Below are 16,795 nucleotides of genomic sequence, written 5' to 3'. Positions count from 1 at the left end.
CACACAGCACTTAAGTACATAGCACTTGTGTGCCTACCTAACCTATCAAAAGAGAAATAATAAAATAAAATAAAGTTCTAATTCCCATATCTGTCCCTTGTACTAGCACACTCACTCCACCTGTTACCACACGAATCCCTTTCACCATCTCTCTATACGAACTTGAAAGCGTTTATCCGAGCAGGAATTTCTGCCTATACGTTGCCAATCCCCTTCTCTAATTCAGGGCAGCAACGATAGGTCTCCAAGCGCACCTGAATTAACTCCTTTACTGTGGCACAATCAGAAGGACCTGCTCTCAGCGTTTCCCAAAGATTGGCTCTCTCGAGAGACAGCGGGAATTTTACGACATCTCGCTATCTCGCCCTTCTCACTGGAGAACATACAGCCACAGCAATAGATGGTAGCTCAGGAATAACCCTAACCCTATCTATACTCGGAAAGCCGTCGTTACGGCAACTTTAGTATACTCTCGGTTCGCCGTTACTAGGGCAACCCTTGTATTTGATAGGATTTCAACACCACCCGTTACAATGCAGGCCTCCGTCCCCCGGATCGGAGGGAGCTATATTCTGCACCGTGCAGTCCCCTGTCCCCCGGATCAGGGCGTTTTCTATTAATACCCAAAAACTCAAATTCTCATTATTTTACTGTAAAAAAACCCAAAACTCAAATGGCCATTATTTTACTGCACAAAACTTAAATTTCCATTATCTTACTGCACTCTCAATCATACCATTCATACACACGCACTCATATAAGCTACTCATTCTATTTACAGCGCATCCGGAAAGTATTCACAGCGCATAACTTTTTCCACATTTTGTTATGTTACAGCTTTATTCCAAAATGGATTCAATTTATTTTTTTCCTCAGAATTCTACACACAACATCCCATAATGACAACGTGAAAAAAAGGTTACTTGAGATTTTTGCAAATTTATGAAAAAAATAAAAAAAAACTGAGAAATCACATGTACATAAGTATTCACAGCCTTTGCTCAATACTTTGTCGATGCACCTTTGGCAGCAATTACAGCCTCAAGTCTTTTTGAATATGATGAACACAAGCTTGGTACACCTATCCTTGGCCAGTTTCACCCACTCCTCTTTGCAGCACCTCTGAAGCTCCATCAGGTTGGATGGGAAGCGTTGGTGCACAACCATTTTAAGATCTCTCCAGAAATGTTCAATTGGATTCAAGTCTGGGCTCTGGCTGGGCCACTCAAGGACATTCACAGAGTTGTCCTGAAGCCACTCTTTTGATATTTTGGCTGTGTGCTTAGGGTCGTTGTCCTGCTGAAAGATGAACCGTCGCCCCAGTCTGAGGTCAAGAGCGCTCTGGAGCAGGTTTTCATCCAGGATGTCTCTGTACATTGCTGCAGTCACCTTTCCCTTTATCCTGACTAGTCTCCCAGTTCCTGCCGCTGAAAAATATCCCCACAGCATGATGCTGCCACCACCATGCTTCACTGTAGGGACGGTATTGGCCTGGTGATGAACGGTGCCTGGTTTCCTCCAAACGTGACACCTGTCATTCACACCAAAGAGATCAATCTTTGTCTCATCAGACCAGAGAATTTTGTTTCTCATGGTCTGAGAGTTCTTCAGGTGCCTTTTGGCAAACTCCAGGCGGGCTGCCATGTGCCTTTTACTAAGGAGTGGCTTCCGTCTGGCCACTCTATATAGGCCTGATTGGTGGATTGCTGCAGAGATGGTTGTCCTTCTGGAAGGTTCTCCTCTCTCCACAGAGGACCTTTGGAGCTCAGACAGAGCGACCATCGTGTTCTTGGTCACCTCCCTGATTAAGGCCCTTCTCCCCCGATCGCTCAGTTTAGATGGCCGGCCAGCTCTAGGAAGAGTCCTGGTGGTTTCGAACTTCTTCCACTTACGGATGATGGAGGCCACTGTGCTCATTGGGACCTTCAAAGCAGCAGAATTTTTTCTGTAACCTTCCCCAAATTTGTGCCTCGAGACAATCCTGTCTCGGAGGTCTACAGACAATTCCTTTGACTTCATGCTTGGTTTGTGCTCTGACATGGACTGTCATCTGTGGGACCTTATATAGACAGGTGTGTGCCTTTCCAAATCATGTCCAATCAACTGAATTTACCACAGGTGGACTCCAATTAAGCTGCAGAAACATCTCAAGGATGATCAGGGGAAACAGGATGCACCTGAGCTCAATTTTGAGGTTCATGCCAAAGGCTGTGAATACTTATCTACATGTGCTTTCTCAGTTTTTTTTATTTTTAATAAATTTGCAAAAACCTCAAGTAAACCTTCTTCACGTTGTCATTATGGGGTATTGTGTGTAGAATTCTGAGGAAAAAAATGAATTTAATCCATTTTGGAATAAGGCTGTAACATAACAAAATGTGGAAAAAGTGATGCGCTGTGAATACATTCCGGATGCACTGAAAATCTGTCTGCCCATCCTTTATTCCTGCCTGTTCGTTTTAGAAAGGCCAAATGCTGTTTGTCTCCGTTGAAGGGGCGGATGCTCTCTGAAACTTTACACAAATTAGTTTAGCGAAAATATCGCTTACCTTATAGGTGGCCACCAACTGTGCCCATTTCGTAGAGCATTGCCCCTGCCTCTGGATTCACGCAGCTGCCTTGTTATTCTATCACGTCGGGAAGTCAACAATCTGTCGTGGCGAAAAATTCATCATCAGAAGGCTTTTTATCTAAAAATAAAGGCTATTAGGACTCAAGATAGACAGACAGAGTTTTAAGGCTTTATTGCAATAAATCAACCACACGGACTCAACCCAATTCGGCTGAATGAGATTGAGCCCTGATCATTACAACAATTGAAGTTTTTATAACAATTTCTTATCATTTTGGCCACGTTCGATTAGCTCATTCTGCACCTGGTTTTACTGTCCATTATTCCTCTTGGTGTCTGTTCGGCTTATTTTGATTGATCTAAGACTGGGTGGATGGCTTCCTCTTACCATCTTTGGGCTTTACTTATGTAATTTCCGATCTTTTCTGACTTCGCTATAATGAGCTCTCCTGCCCATCCCACTTCTGACTCCCTTCTATTACTGTCCGGCCGAACCTTGAGTTTCCATGGGAACCCTTATTATCTCCCTACTTTTCCTATCACTGGCCCCCTTGTGGAATTTGTTATCTTTTAATGCTGTTCCCATTTTCTAAAACTGGCCAAGGCTTCAATTCCATATATGGGTTTCCTCTCATCGTTTTCTTTCTTAAACCTTCCAAACTTTTTATAATAGTGACCTGAAGCTTAAGCTTTAATTAAAAAGAAGTATAGTATATGCTTTCATTTGATCATTGCTTGGCATGCTTGATTTGTCTTAATTTCTACACTAAAGTTAATTGCTATTATATTCTTCTAATATTTTTGGTAATGCCTGAATTTACTAATATTTTCTCTTCATGCATTATGTCAGCGTGACCCTGCTTACAGCAAAAGCCTTTTGTTGCCTTTCTGCTGATTCATCAGCCCAGCTGCTTTCAGAGGCATCTTCTCTGTATTATCGCTTCCTAGCCTTGAATCACAGGTGTTCTCAAACTCTTATCCTGTTTAAAACTGGTCTCGGTGTATCAATTTGCTGTTTTTTTCTTACTCTGGAAATTTTACTGTAAGCCTAAAAAATAATGCAATATAACTGATTTCTTTAGTTAACTATTTGCTAGACCTATCTTATTTGCTTAACTTTCTAATTTCTGCTTAATCTTAATATTTTAGAAGCTTTTAATTACTTTTTATGGCTCTATATGTTAATTTGCTATTATCTGCTAATATAAAAAAATTTCCTTTTACAATGGCACCTTAAAGGCTAGGGCCAGAAGTGACGTAATCAGATAATGCCTGTACCGAAAGTGATGTCATCAGTGGCGCCAGAATCTAGTGGGATTTCCCGTGGATGGTCTGCAGAGGATTGAGAGAGAAAGTCTGTGCAGCTCACCACCCCCTGGTCTGGTGTGGTACTACTGTTATTCAGGACCTTTAGCTGCCTCCCAATCACATGTGTGTGACAAAGGCTAACAGAATGTTAGGTTATAGAGCACGGTGTATAGAGTACAAGTCCAAGGAGGTTATGCATAAGCTTTATAATGCACTGGTGAAGCCTCATCTAGAGTACTGTGTGCATTTTTGGTCTCAAGACTACAAAAAGGACATTGCGATGCTAGAAAAAGTCCAGAGAAGAGCAACTTGGCTCATTCCAGGGCAACAGAGGATGATTTATGAAGAAAGATTAAAAGAGTTGAGCCTTTTTGGTATAAGCAAAAGAATATTAAGAGGTGACATGATTGAATTGTTTAGAATTATGAAGGGAATTAGTACCGTGAATCAAGACTATTATTTTAAAATGAGTTCATCAAGGACACAAGAACACAGTTGGAAACTCAGTAAGGGTAAATTTCATACAAACATTAGGAAGTTTTTTTTTTACACACTGAACCACAGACACTTGGAAAAAACTGCCAAATAGCATGGTAGACAATCAGACTTAAAAACTTTCTAATCTAGACTGTTTTTTAAGAAGATTTAAGTAGACAGGACTGGTGAGCTTTGTTAGGCTTAATGTCCTATTCTCATTGAGATTTTTCTAATGTTCTAAATTTTCCTTGGGTTAATCTGTCTAGGTATGAGAGAAGGTGTACTGTATGGTAGACTGGCACTGTGTCCTTTATTGATAACTGTCTAGTGTTTTATGTAACCATGAGCTGGCACTGGAATAAACATCTTCATAAAGTGAATGAATTAATAACTGTCTTTATTATTTTAATCAGTTAATGCAGCACTGTCCCACACTTTTCATTTTATTAATTGTTTGCTCTTTTACAGCAGCTTTGAATAGCGTAGGAAATGATCTGCACAGGGTAGTGCAGTGGTAGCGCTGCTGCCTTGCAGTTAGGGGACCTGGGTTCGCTTCCCTGTGTGGAGTTTGTATATTCTCCCTGTGTCTGCGTGCGTTTCCTCCAGGCGCTCCGGTTTCCTCCCACAGTCCAAAGACATGCCGGTTAGGTGGATTGGCAATTCTAAATTGGCCCTGGTGTGTTTGTGTGTGTCCTGCAGTGGGTTGGCGCCCTGCCCAGGATTGGTTCCTGCCTTGTGCCCTGGGATTGGCTCCAGCAGACCCCCGTGACCCTGTGTTTGGATTCAGTGGGTTGGAAAATGGATGGATGGATGATCTGCACATCTCGTTTGATTAAAAAAGTCATGGTACAAGACATGATGGATAACAAAAGAAGTATTACTAATAATACATAATATTTTCAAATAAACATTTGAAATCCATCCATCCATTCTCCAACCCGCTGAATCCGAATACAGGGTCACAGGGGTCTGCTGGAGCCAATCCCAGCCAACACAGGGCACAAGATAGGAACCAATCCTGGGCAGGGTGCCAACCCACCGCAGGACACACACAAACACACCCACACACCAAGCACACACTAGGGCCAATTTAGAATCGCCAATCCACCTAACCTGCATGTCTTTGGATTGTGGGAGGAAACCGGAGCGCCCGGAGGAAACCCACGCAGACGGGGAGAACATTTGAAATACACCTTTGAACTCATTAATAAAACAAGAAATAATAAACTATGTGCATGTTTAAAAATGTAGAATATAAAATGAAATTAAAATTATATTGTCAAATTAAACGTCCAAAATATTAAGCTATGAACAGCTGCTTAATCATACATAGTCATAACTAAATTATTTTAAATCTCCAATTCAATGTATGTGGCAATATTTAATACACACATCATCATCCCATACCCAAAAGACAGATTTATCTAAAAGACTACCCCAAATCTATCCTAAAAATTAAATTGCCCCAAATGTACTCTCTTTGTGTGAATCAAATCATATTCAATTCAAGCACTGAGAATTAAAGCACAAAATAAGTCTCTCCTACCTGCAATTTTATGGACACTTTGTTGTTATAGGTCCCAGGTAATAGGATTTCATTGAGGAAAGCTGCCATGAAGATAAGTTAATCAAAAATATAAAAGGAAACTTTGATGTAATTTTAATCTCACTTTTTTCAATATATTATTTCAATGGCAGTCAAAAAAAACAGCTGATAGTCAATTTTAGGCCCATTACTGAAAAATAATTTTATTATTGAAAGAGATGTGATTTTGCATTCTTGTATTTTTGTGAAGTTATTACCTTTAAAATGTACATAATAATTTATTACATTATAGACTGAATTTGCTCAAAGTGGAATTCAAGCTGATTTTTGTATGCCTTTAGCCAATTTTTACCTAGCAAAATTATGACTATTTCTTTGGGTGCTTAAACATGTAATTTTAAAATTTGAACTGCACGGTACCTTGACATTGTGCAGTGCATTATTTGCATCTCAATGTAAAGATAAGATAGTCAGGCTAAATAATATTATTCATCCAATGCTAAAATTAAAATTGTTCTGGTCAGAATGACAACTCTTCTTTTCCAAATTCAATGACAGCAGGTGCAAAGTAGGAAACAGCCCTTTATAGGACTTCATTTTTTCTTCTTCTTCTTCTTCTTCTTCTTCTTATTATTATTATTATTATTATTATTATTATTATTATTATTATTATTATTTTTATCAAGGAAAAGGCAAACACATGCATCCCCAGAACATTCCCACATCATTATGGTAGAGTTACAACTGAACATTCATACTAATTCAGAAAAAGTAATGAAACTATACAAGGAGGACAGAACAATACCTCCTGACTGATTTTAATATTAACCCTGCTGTTCAATGCTTTGTGAAAGCATTTAGACACTTTTATTCATGAAAGTTTATGTATATACTATAGAGAAGAAGGCAGGCACTGTCGACCAGCTAGAGGTAGTACTGGAGGAAGAAATGAAGACTGAGCTGAGGGCCATTATGAGCATGCTGCGCATCCTCTCTCTGACATACTAGTATTGAATAATTCAATCAAACACATTATTCAAAAGAAGTGTTTCATTATTCACTCCTTCAAACCCACAGCAATATGCCTGTATCATGCATCATAGTGACTATTCTTTTGTTTTCAGCTTTTCTACTTTTTCTTTTTCCATGTTTTTGAAATTGTGTTTTTGAGGGGGATTGTTGTTGTTTGTTTATTATAATATTTATTGGTCTTCTGTAGAAAAAAAACCATTTCCTTCTTGGGACAAATAAAGTACTATCTATTGGGATACCAAAGTGGCCCTTCTGGGAGCCAAACATCAACAGTCATAATTGGGGTAGCAAAGAACCAGTGCATCATTGTGCATTTTATTCAACAACAAAAGCAAGGTAGTGTCCATATAAATAAATAAAGTGCACTTCTTTTCTTTAAGTTAATAAATATTCCATGATAAAAAAAGCATTTATCAGCAGGAGCTAAAATCAGTCAACAAAAAAATAGATTCATAAATTCCAAATCAAATTAAAATCAAGTATAAAACCAAAGAGATAAAATCAGGCCAGGTTTATACTTCATTTCTATGCAAACATTGTACTGTTTATACTTGTGAACATACTTTACATAAATGGGTGGGAACAGGTTCAGCTTCTCTGTGTCGTGAGTTGCCTGAAACATCCATTGAATTCCGAGGATACCTTGCCACAATAACTCTGAAAAGGATGGATGTTTAATGATTAAATCATTCAATCCAAGGATGTGCTCATTCCAGCTAGGATTGGGCACGAGACAGAAACAATCCCAAGACAGGGTATCACCTCATCGCAAGTTGAATACAAACACTCACATACACTAAAGTCATTTTAGCATCACCAAATCTGCATATCTTTGGAAGGAAACCAAAGCACACTGTGGAAACCCACCATGAAAACATGCAAGCTCCAAGCAGGGAGCAACAGTGATGTGACTCCCTGCAAGACAGAAGCGTTACCGCTGTGCCACCCCCATATGTGTGTTCATTATTTAAATGAACTGGTGTCGTCAGAATTTAACGGATGTTTCAGGCAATTCAGTGAAGCTGAATGTTTTCTCACCATGATGATATCTTGCACTGCCCCCTGGTGGAATCTTCCAGATCTCCATAAAGTATGCGCACAAGTATTAAATAGTAGTAGTAGCGTCATCAGGAACACGCGTCGTGTCACGTCAAGTATAAACCCAGTCTAAAGGTTAATGAATGAAAAAAGTAACACCACATTGATAGATAGCATTTCATGTGTTTAATAAGAATGTTTGTAAGAGCCATTGATTAAAGTGAAAAATTAATAGCCCCTTTAAACTCAAACCAACTTTGGCAGCTTTTTCAATAGTGAAGATTTTTGCCCCCTTCCTCTTTAAATAAGCTCCAGCAAAATGGGTTTTTAAGTACGTAAAAGGAAGTCATTGGCAAACATGAGGTAAAAGCAAGGGCAAAATGTGTGAAACACGGCATTGGGAACAACACATTTTATTTATTTATTTTATGTGAGGGTTGAGTAGAAAACAGGCAAGTCAGTTGCATTTTATTTGATGTATAGCTTTAATAAAATGCAACTGCTTGAATGCCCTGTTCAATGTTAAACTACCACTCTGTTTCTGTAACCAGTTGTTGCAATCTGTATTAAAAAATGCAAGATGTGAAAAGTTTCAATATCAAAGAAACTTCTCTAACCTTGTCTTCCTTCGTCATAGTTTTCTGCTGACCCCCTTCGCCTCTTTACTATTCTCTCTAATATCCACTGCTGTTTCTTCTTAAAAAACAAAAAAAGGAAGAGGGTGGCTATCTGTTCACACACATATTGGTAGAAATTTTCTTTTCATCATCTGCAATTGTGCTCTGTTCAATTAATTTTACTTAATGTCATAATAGAATAGAATAACATGTTTTCTGTGATACAGCATCAAAGTGAGCATTAAAAATGCTGTAGAGATATAACTAGCTTCTCTGATTATGCAATGTTCAAAAATATAATTTCAATTTTACACAGTTTGCTACAGCTATCCTTTTGAAAATGTTTCATTAATTTTTGCTGATATTCCCACTGGCATTTCATCAAAAAGATTTAATAGAAATTTGTATAAATGAAAACATTTAGTCCTAAAGCAATGTAATGCCAAAAAATATTACAGCCCAGTCAACTAATCATAAACCACTTTACTTTTATGATAACAGCAACTCCACATTTTTATAACATTGCAGCAGTTAAATGCTACTGCAAGTGTGATAGAAATGCACAGTAAAAGCATTCCCATTGGTGTTTTAACCTTTCCCTACTCTGCACAACCTAACTAAGGCCATTCATCCAAATATACTGTCCACTTTCTTTTCTTGCCATATTTTAATTTGCTTTCTGTTCCTGGACTAATAAATGAAACTATTTAAGCTATGTTTCTGAGCACTAATAGGAGTTATGCCCCCATTAACTATAATATCCCCACAGAATGATTACTGTGGTCTCCATAAATACAAAGTAATTTCATAGCTATTGTTCATAAGGAAATTGCAACAGACAGTTTTTCTGTCACATTTGACTATGTCTGTAAAATATGAAAACTCAAGGTAAATTCAGTACAGACATAAAACTGAAATAAGTTAAAAATAATGAGATAGCAACATGTGGAATTCTCACTGCATTATAAAGATATATTCAATAACAACCCATATCAGTCATCACTTGCATTACCAAAGTGTTTTTGTTTTTTCCCTTTCTTGGACCTTCACAGGATTGAGCTCCAATTTTCTTCATGTCATTCATTACTGCTTACATTCATGTCTCTTTTGCCACAGTTGTGTCTCCATGCCCTCAATGTTCATCATTTCTTCAAGGAACAAATATGCACTTGTATCTACATGTACTTTGCCTTAACTCCTTCTGCATTGTTCTCCTCATCACAATACTTACAGCACGAGCATCCTTTCTGGCAACTCTAAATTTGTCATTGAAACTCCACACATCCACTCAATGATTCCCCTTTCAGTCCTTCACAAACATGTTTCTTCTTCTGCCTCATCGTGAATTACTCCAAATAAGCAAAACATGAAACTTTTGACATCCCTTGTATAAACTTTACTGATGGTGGGATCCCACATAAGATGCAATCATGGAGTTTTGCTTCTAATTAAGTAGCATATCTGATTCATCAGAGGAAGATAAGCTGTTGTTTTTTACTTACTGTAATTTATACTGCCCAACCTTTGCCAAAATTCATTAGTGAATAAATATGTGAATTGAGGACCCTTATCTGTTCCATTACTAGGAATTTGGGAACCCTCTCACCAGTGGGTGAAGACTGATTTGCAGAAGATCTTTGTAGTCATGTTGCTCAGAGGTAACAGCAGTAGCGAACTTGTGCAGTTTACCACTATCACCATCAGGGTACATATGGTGAGGGACTGTTGTATGCTTCTTCCTCACTTCTTTAAGCCATGTGACATCCAACAGGACATGCACAATTTTGTCCTGTGTCTCAAAGCTCTCTAATAAATGGCTAACAAGGGCTTATACTCCCTAAAGACACATCATCAGTTCATACAGAACATGGTAATTCACTGGTTTGTTCAGACTTTGGATCCACAGGAATGGAAAATCACAATGAATCCAGCACGTTAGTGACAACATCTACACCATAAGGACCTCTGTTGCCCTGTGACGATGCGGTTCGGTTCCACGCTCCCATCACTGTTTGGAAGCCCTTGAACCCAACACTGTCGATAATGTCACCAAGTGAGCTAGTCAGTGAAGGCAACAATTGAGCAAGGGGATGGTTCAAATGTGCAAAGTGCTTTTATTAAAAACAGTCAACCAAAAACAAAGTGTTCATCAAGTGCAGTGATTCAAAAGTTCAATAAATAAATAATCCTTAAAAGAAATTGTGGAGGTTAAAACCACTACAAAAAAAACAATCCTTTAAAACCAGGGGTTGAAATAGTACAGGAAGAAATATGTTAAAACCAAAATCCCGGTGTCTTCTGCTTCCATGGCGGCTCATCTGGTCTGCTCTACAGGAGAGTTGCCTACCTGCAGGATCAGCTGCCCTTCAATCAGGTCCAGTAGCCCTTCGACCCTTGGCTTCGTCAGGCTCTCAACCGGACCAAGACTTGGGTTATTTCCCAGCGGCCAAGGCCAAAGCCTTCTCGACTCCCGCTCCTTCTATGGTCAAGTCGATTCCTCCACTGGTCACTCCAGCTACTTAGTCGCTCAGCTGGAGTGACCGCTTTCTCAGTCTCACTGAGTGTCGGCCAAACACTCCCCTCGTGGGCTCGCCTCCCAGCTGCCTGCTGTCTCCCTCGCTCGCTCTTCCGTACTGGTGCTCTCTCTCTTACTTCCTGCTTTCTTTAGCAACCTCCGTCTCTTTCTCTCACTCCTTTCGTTTTGTTCTTTTTTTCGTCTTTTTGTTCCCCCCTCCAATCGACTCGTGCTTCTTTTATACAGCAAAGGGCCATAGCAGCTGCAGCACATTAGCCACGGGAACAATCACGGATGTGGGCAGTTCCTCACCTGTGCACTCGGTGAGAAACGCCCACACCGCAGATCGCCCCGCGGCTTGCTACAACCACTACGCCTCCTCACGAAAGCGCCGAGTACGGTGATTATTTATTTAAAAACTGGCCCTTACTGAGAGCGCTGTGGACCCGCTATACCACATGCCCACCCCCAAGTGGCTCACTAGGAACAAGGTCATAGTGTGTCACTGAAATGATAGATAATAATGAAACAATGATGGATGTGTATCCTGCCCTGATTTCTAACCGGCTCAACAAAGTCTTTGGTGCGCACAAATTTTATAATGGTAGCCCACTAAGATTTTCATGTTGACAAAATCACCAGACTTTAGTTATTTTAGTACGATACAAGGACCACTGCTAGCTATTTCCAACAGCATTAAATTGAACTTACTTTTTTTATTATTTTCTAGTTTTTTGTGTGGATGTATGTTTAATACTCTAACCAATGCAGTAATGTGAAGGTAGCTAGCTGCATAAAGAACATTAAATACTGTTGTTTTACTTTCATAAAAGGAATCAGATACTTGTGTGAGATCTAGATTGTTTGGGGCAATGTTTGGTGCAGTGGTCAGCACTGCTGGTTTACATTTACAAAGATATGGACTCCATTTACAGCTTGATCACTCTCTGTGTGGAGTTAAACTAATGTGGTAAAGAGTTGGGGAGCACGACCCTGGGTGAACCCCGAATATTAAATGCCAGCACGATAAACAAGTGTGGAAACGTCTTTGCAGACAATAGTTCTAGACTGAACTGAACAAGGTTGTTGGCCCTTTTCAAAATGTAGGCCTTCGACAGGAAGTGTAGGATCCAGGAGTGATGTCAGCACTGGAGTGGCAGTTAGGCTTCCCTTCTGCAGAGGAAGGAAGAGAGAAGGCATTAAAGTACATCTTCAACCCCTGGTTTGGTGGGTCATTACCATCACCTGAGACCTTAAGCTGTACCACATGTGTACACACATGACATTTGATATACTGAGTATGGGAGATGTTTGCCACAAATTATCATATTTGGTATGAATCATGGAGCCATCATTTTCAATAGAACAGCAAAAGACAATACAGCAGCATCATCCAACTTCTCCTAAGAAGAAGTTAAAGTTACCCATTCTGCAATGAAAGCTATAGTCATTATTTTCAAATGCAAAAACTATTTAACACTAGAATTACCAAAGCCTACGAAAAAACTCATAAATCCGGCCCAAGGCATGAGCTTATTCAGTGTGAGCAGGAACACTCAGGTGGCTGTTTGCTTGTGCTATAACAAGCTTGACCTGGCGGCGATCAACGCACATGTACTGTGCAAGGCATGTACGGGATGCCACTGAGAAAAAAAGAGTGTTCATGGCTCACTTTACAGAGGAGCTTTGTCATCGCTTCTTACAAGAAAAGGCGATGGAAAAAGAAAAGGAGGATGCAGCATCAGCAAGCTTCTGTTCCAAGATAGCCGCTTCCCCCAGAAAAGCAAACTCGGTCAGTGTCAGTGATAGGAATGACAGCATAGAGAGAAGTGTGTACATTGGAACAGGTACACATGTCGTAAATGTAGGAAGAATGGTCCTTGGGTGTGTGGGAACTGTTAACATTTGAATCTGATAATTGCATATAGCGTGGAACTGACCTCTCTGTACTATTCTTTCCTCTGCATGCCCTGGAGTACAAAAGAAACACCACCATGCACCAAAATGTGGAGACTGGGCAAGACTGAAAAAAAAACCCCAAAAAACACATGGTCACTGATTACAAGTGCAAGATGGCATAAGAATGAATATGAATAATGTTGCATCTGTGCCACAATGTTTTCTGAAATCTACTATACAGGTCATAAAATGAATAATTTCAAATATCATATATACCTATGTCTCTGTTTTTTGTCAGTGCGGCTTTGACATCATGGGCCAAAAGGCGCATACTAATTCAGCATAAGCAGGAACACTATAAAATAAAATTGAACAAAAAATTCAAGTGACAATGAGGCAGGAAGAAGTCAGATTCACCAGGCAGATTTCAAATAAAAACTAACAGCGTCAGATCCCTTTTTTGGCGGTAGTATACAGTATATTGTGAGTGAGAGAATAAAAGTGAAAAAAAAACTCTAACTTTTACATGTGCTATAAATTTACAGCGGCTGTTACAGATGCAAATCAAATTTATGTTTTTATTGTATAATGTCAACAATAACAGCAGCTCACTATTCAAGATGGTTAATATATGAGGCAGTGAGGATTGAACTGGGGGCTCTTGATTACAAGTCAGCAATTCTTACCACTGTGCCACAGAAGCTGTTGCATTATCCTACTTTTTTTGAAAGTATTTTTTCGATCTTTAGATGTCAGGCTTCACACATTACATAGTTTATGTCTACATTTTGTCATTTATTACTAAAATGTAAAAAATGTTTCTGTTTTTAAAATGTGTTTACACAGATTATTGTAAAAATGGAAAACACATGAAATGCATGTGTTCCAAATAATGATCTATTATTTCCATTCTAAAACTCCAGAACTTCACTCCCAGGTAATCAAGGCTGGAACTGGGAGAACTTTGTGCCTATTCTGCAGCGGTGGGGGGATGGAATAGTAGGCTGCTTGTTGCTTGTCTTGATCGGCACATTTACAAGACAAAAGACGCTGACGGAGAGGTGCGAAGGGATTTAAGGTGGGCTTGATTTACAAGTTTTTGTTGGCTTTGGTAATTTTAGTGTTAATGTAATTAAGGAGCGTTAATATATTGGAGTGCACGTTAGTCTAAACCATGTGTTCAAAATTCTCAAAAGCAACAATACAGTTAATGAATCAGAATTATGTATTTGAAACTGAAATTGCAACAGCTTTTAAAACATCTGGATGAGCTGAAAAACTTTGTGATTAGCTAACCAAATAATATTGATGAACTTAATAGAACAGTCAACTATTTATGTTCTTCTGCTTCTGTAATAAAGTTGTCCATCCTTGGACTGTACTTGCCTCCTCCATACCTTCTAGGTGAACATTTTCCTTCCCCTTGCCCAACTCCAACTCACCTGGGTGAGGTGGAGTGGCTACTTTTCCTACCAGACCTGTCAGTACTCTTCCAATGCTGGAGCATTGCACCCGGAAATCACTTTTGGGCCAGCAACAACAACAACAACATTTATTTATATAGCACATTTTCATACAAACAGTAGCTCAAAGTGCTTTACATAATAAAGAATAGAAAAATAAAAGACACAATAAGAAAACAAAATAAGTCCACATTAATTAACATTGAATAAGAGTAAGGTCCAATGGCCAGGGGGGACAGAAAAAACAAAAATAAACTCCAGACGGCTGGAGAAAAAAATAAAATCTGTAGGGATTCCAGACCATTAGACTGCCCAGTCCCCTCTGGGCATTCTACCTAACATAAATGAAACAGTCCTCTTTGGATTTAGGCAAAACATCCATGAAATTAGAGAGTCCTTTATTGGCAGTGCCACCTGGCGACCCACCAGGAACCCTACAGGGATGTCGGAGGCGTGACCACAGGAGGACTGGGGTGGGTACTGCCGACCCAGAGACAAGCCGTGCCAACCCTGTGAAATGCTCTGTCTGTTCAATGAAAACTCTGAAGAAGAATAACATTTGATTTTCAAAACTGAGTTGCTTTCCAATTAGACAGGCACCGTGCTGCTCACAGTTTACTTTGCCGCACATTTTGCAGCACGTTTTGAACCTGTTGACCGCATTCTTTAATTAAAAGAGCGTATACGTTCCATTCTTCTTTTATTTTCTGGTTGGTAACACGAAAGGCTATGCATAGTTGGCTTATTAAAAAGCAGATATCTTCAACCTCTGTCCCTCCTCAAGCTGCTGGCTCCACGGTTGAGCCCAGCACCACTGCTACCAACACGCAGCACAGCTCACCCACGTCAGGAACTGAAACTCCAAAAGATGTAGATAAGCCTACACAATCCTCCAGCTCTGCACCCGTGTCGGGTACTCCAAGCCTCTGCCTTCAACAAAATATACAGTCCGGTCTGCCTGACTTAAATATGGATAGCCCATCCCAGCCCATTTTAATTAATTATCCCAAGCGCGCATTCGGAAAGACACTCAGATGTTTTAGTGCAAGCTGGTATCAATCTCGACCATGGCTTGAATATTCTGTTGTCCGTGATGCCAGCTTTTGCTTTGCCTGGCGCAAATTTAGTGTTTCCAGTTTGGACCACGAGGACATATTCACCAAACACAGCTACACTAATTGGAAAAAAGCTCTAGAAAAAGATGGTGGCGGCTTCCACAAACACATGTCTAGTATCCTGCACATCAGAGCCATGTCTGCATGGCAAGAGTATTGGTTCCGGGCAGAAACGGGTGAAAGCATAGTTCAACTACTGGGTCCAAACCAGATAGAAAGAATATATATTATGTGAAAAGCATTGGGAAGGCCGTTCTGTTCCTTGCAGTCAATGAACTGGCTCTGCATGGTCACAATCATGAAGGTGGGGAGGACGGACTTTTTCTTAAGTTCTTTGATTACACAATCAAAAAAGATGCCAAACTTGCAGAAATTGTAAAATACATCTCAGACAACGCAAAATACACATCCAATGTAATTCAAAATGAAATAATTGAGACTCTTGCCAAAATGGTGGTAAAAGATATCAGGACCAAATATGAAAAAGCTGACTCTCCTGGACTTTGAATTAAAAGTGATGATACCAGGGATTGCTGTGACATTGATAATTTGTCTGTAGTTATTAGATTTGTCCAGAACTCCATCCCTGAAGAACACCTGATTGGCGTAATTGAACTGAATCAGCTTGATGCTGAATATATTTGTAACCAAATTATGTCACATCTCTCTGAACTAGGTTACAGCGCAGACAATTTAGTGTGTCAGTGTTTTGATGGTGCTTCTGTCATGTCTGGGGCAAAGGGTGGTGTCCAGGCTTTGTCACAAGTACATTCCATATGTACACTGCTACAACCACCAGCTCCATTTAGCAGTGATACATGCAATGGAATCAAAACCTCTGATAAGAAGTTCTTTGACTGGTCAAATTCATTGAACACATTTTGTCACAGACATTATGTTTCACACACATACAATACACCCACACTGAAAAGACTTCTAGAAATATGATGGACCAGTCATTATGATGTCACAAAGTCAACAATGAGGAAGCTATAAGGGGGCTTCTCTCAGAGGTAGCAGAGGCTGGCATTGCCCCTTTTGACATTTGCATAGAGGCATGTGGTCTTCTGACCCAATTAAAAAAGCAGAATTTCTTTAATACAGGAAAATTCCTCCTTCATGTGCTTAGTGTGCTGAAACCAGCCAATGCAATTCTACAGGCACATGCAGTGGATTTGTGCACGGCTGGGGAGGTGGTGACAGCTTCACTGGC

Source organism: Polypterus senegalus, chromosome 2 (genome assembly GCF_016835505.1).
Source record: "Polypterus senegalus isolate Bchr_013 chromosome 2, ASM1683550v1, whole genome shotgun sequence".
Lineage (NCBI taxonomy): Eukaryota > Metazoa > Chordata > Cladistia > Polypteriformes > Polypteridae > Polypterus > Polypterus senegalus.
Note: the sequence above shows the minus strand (reverse complement) of the source record.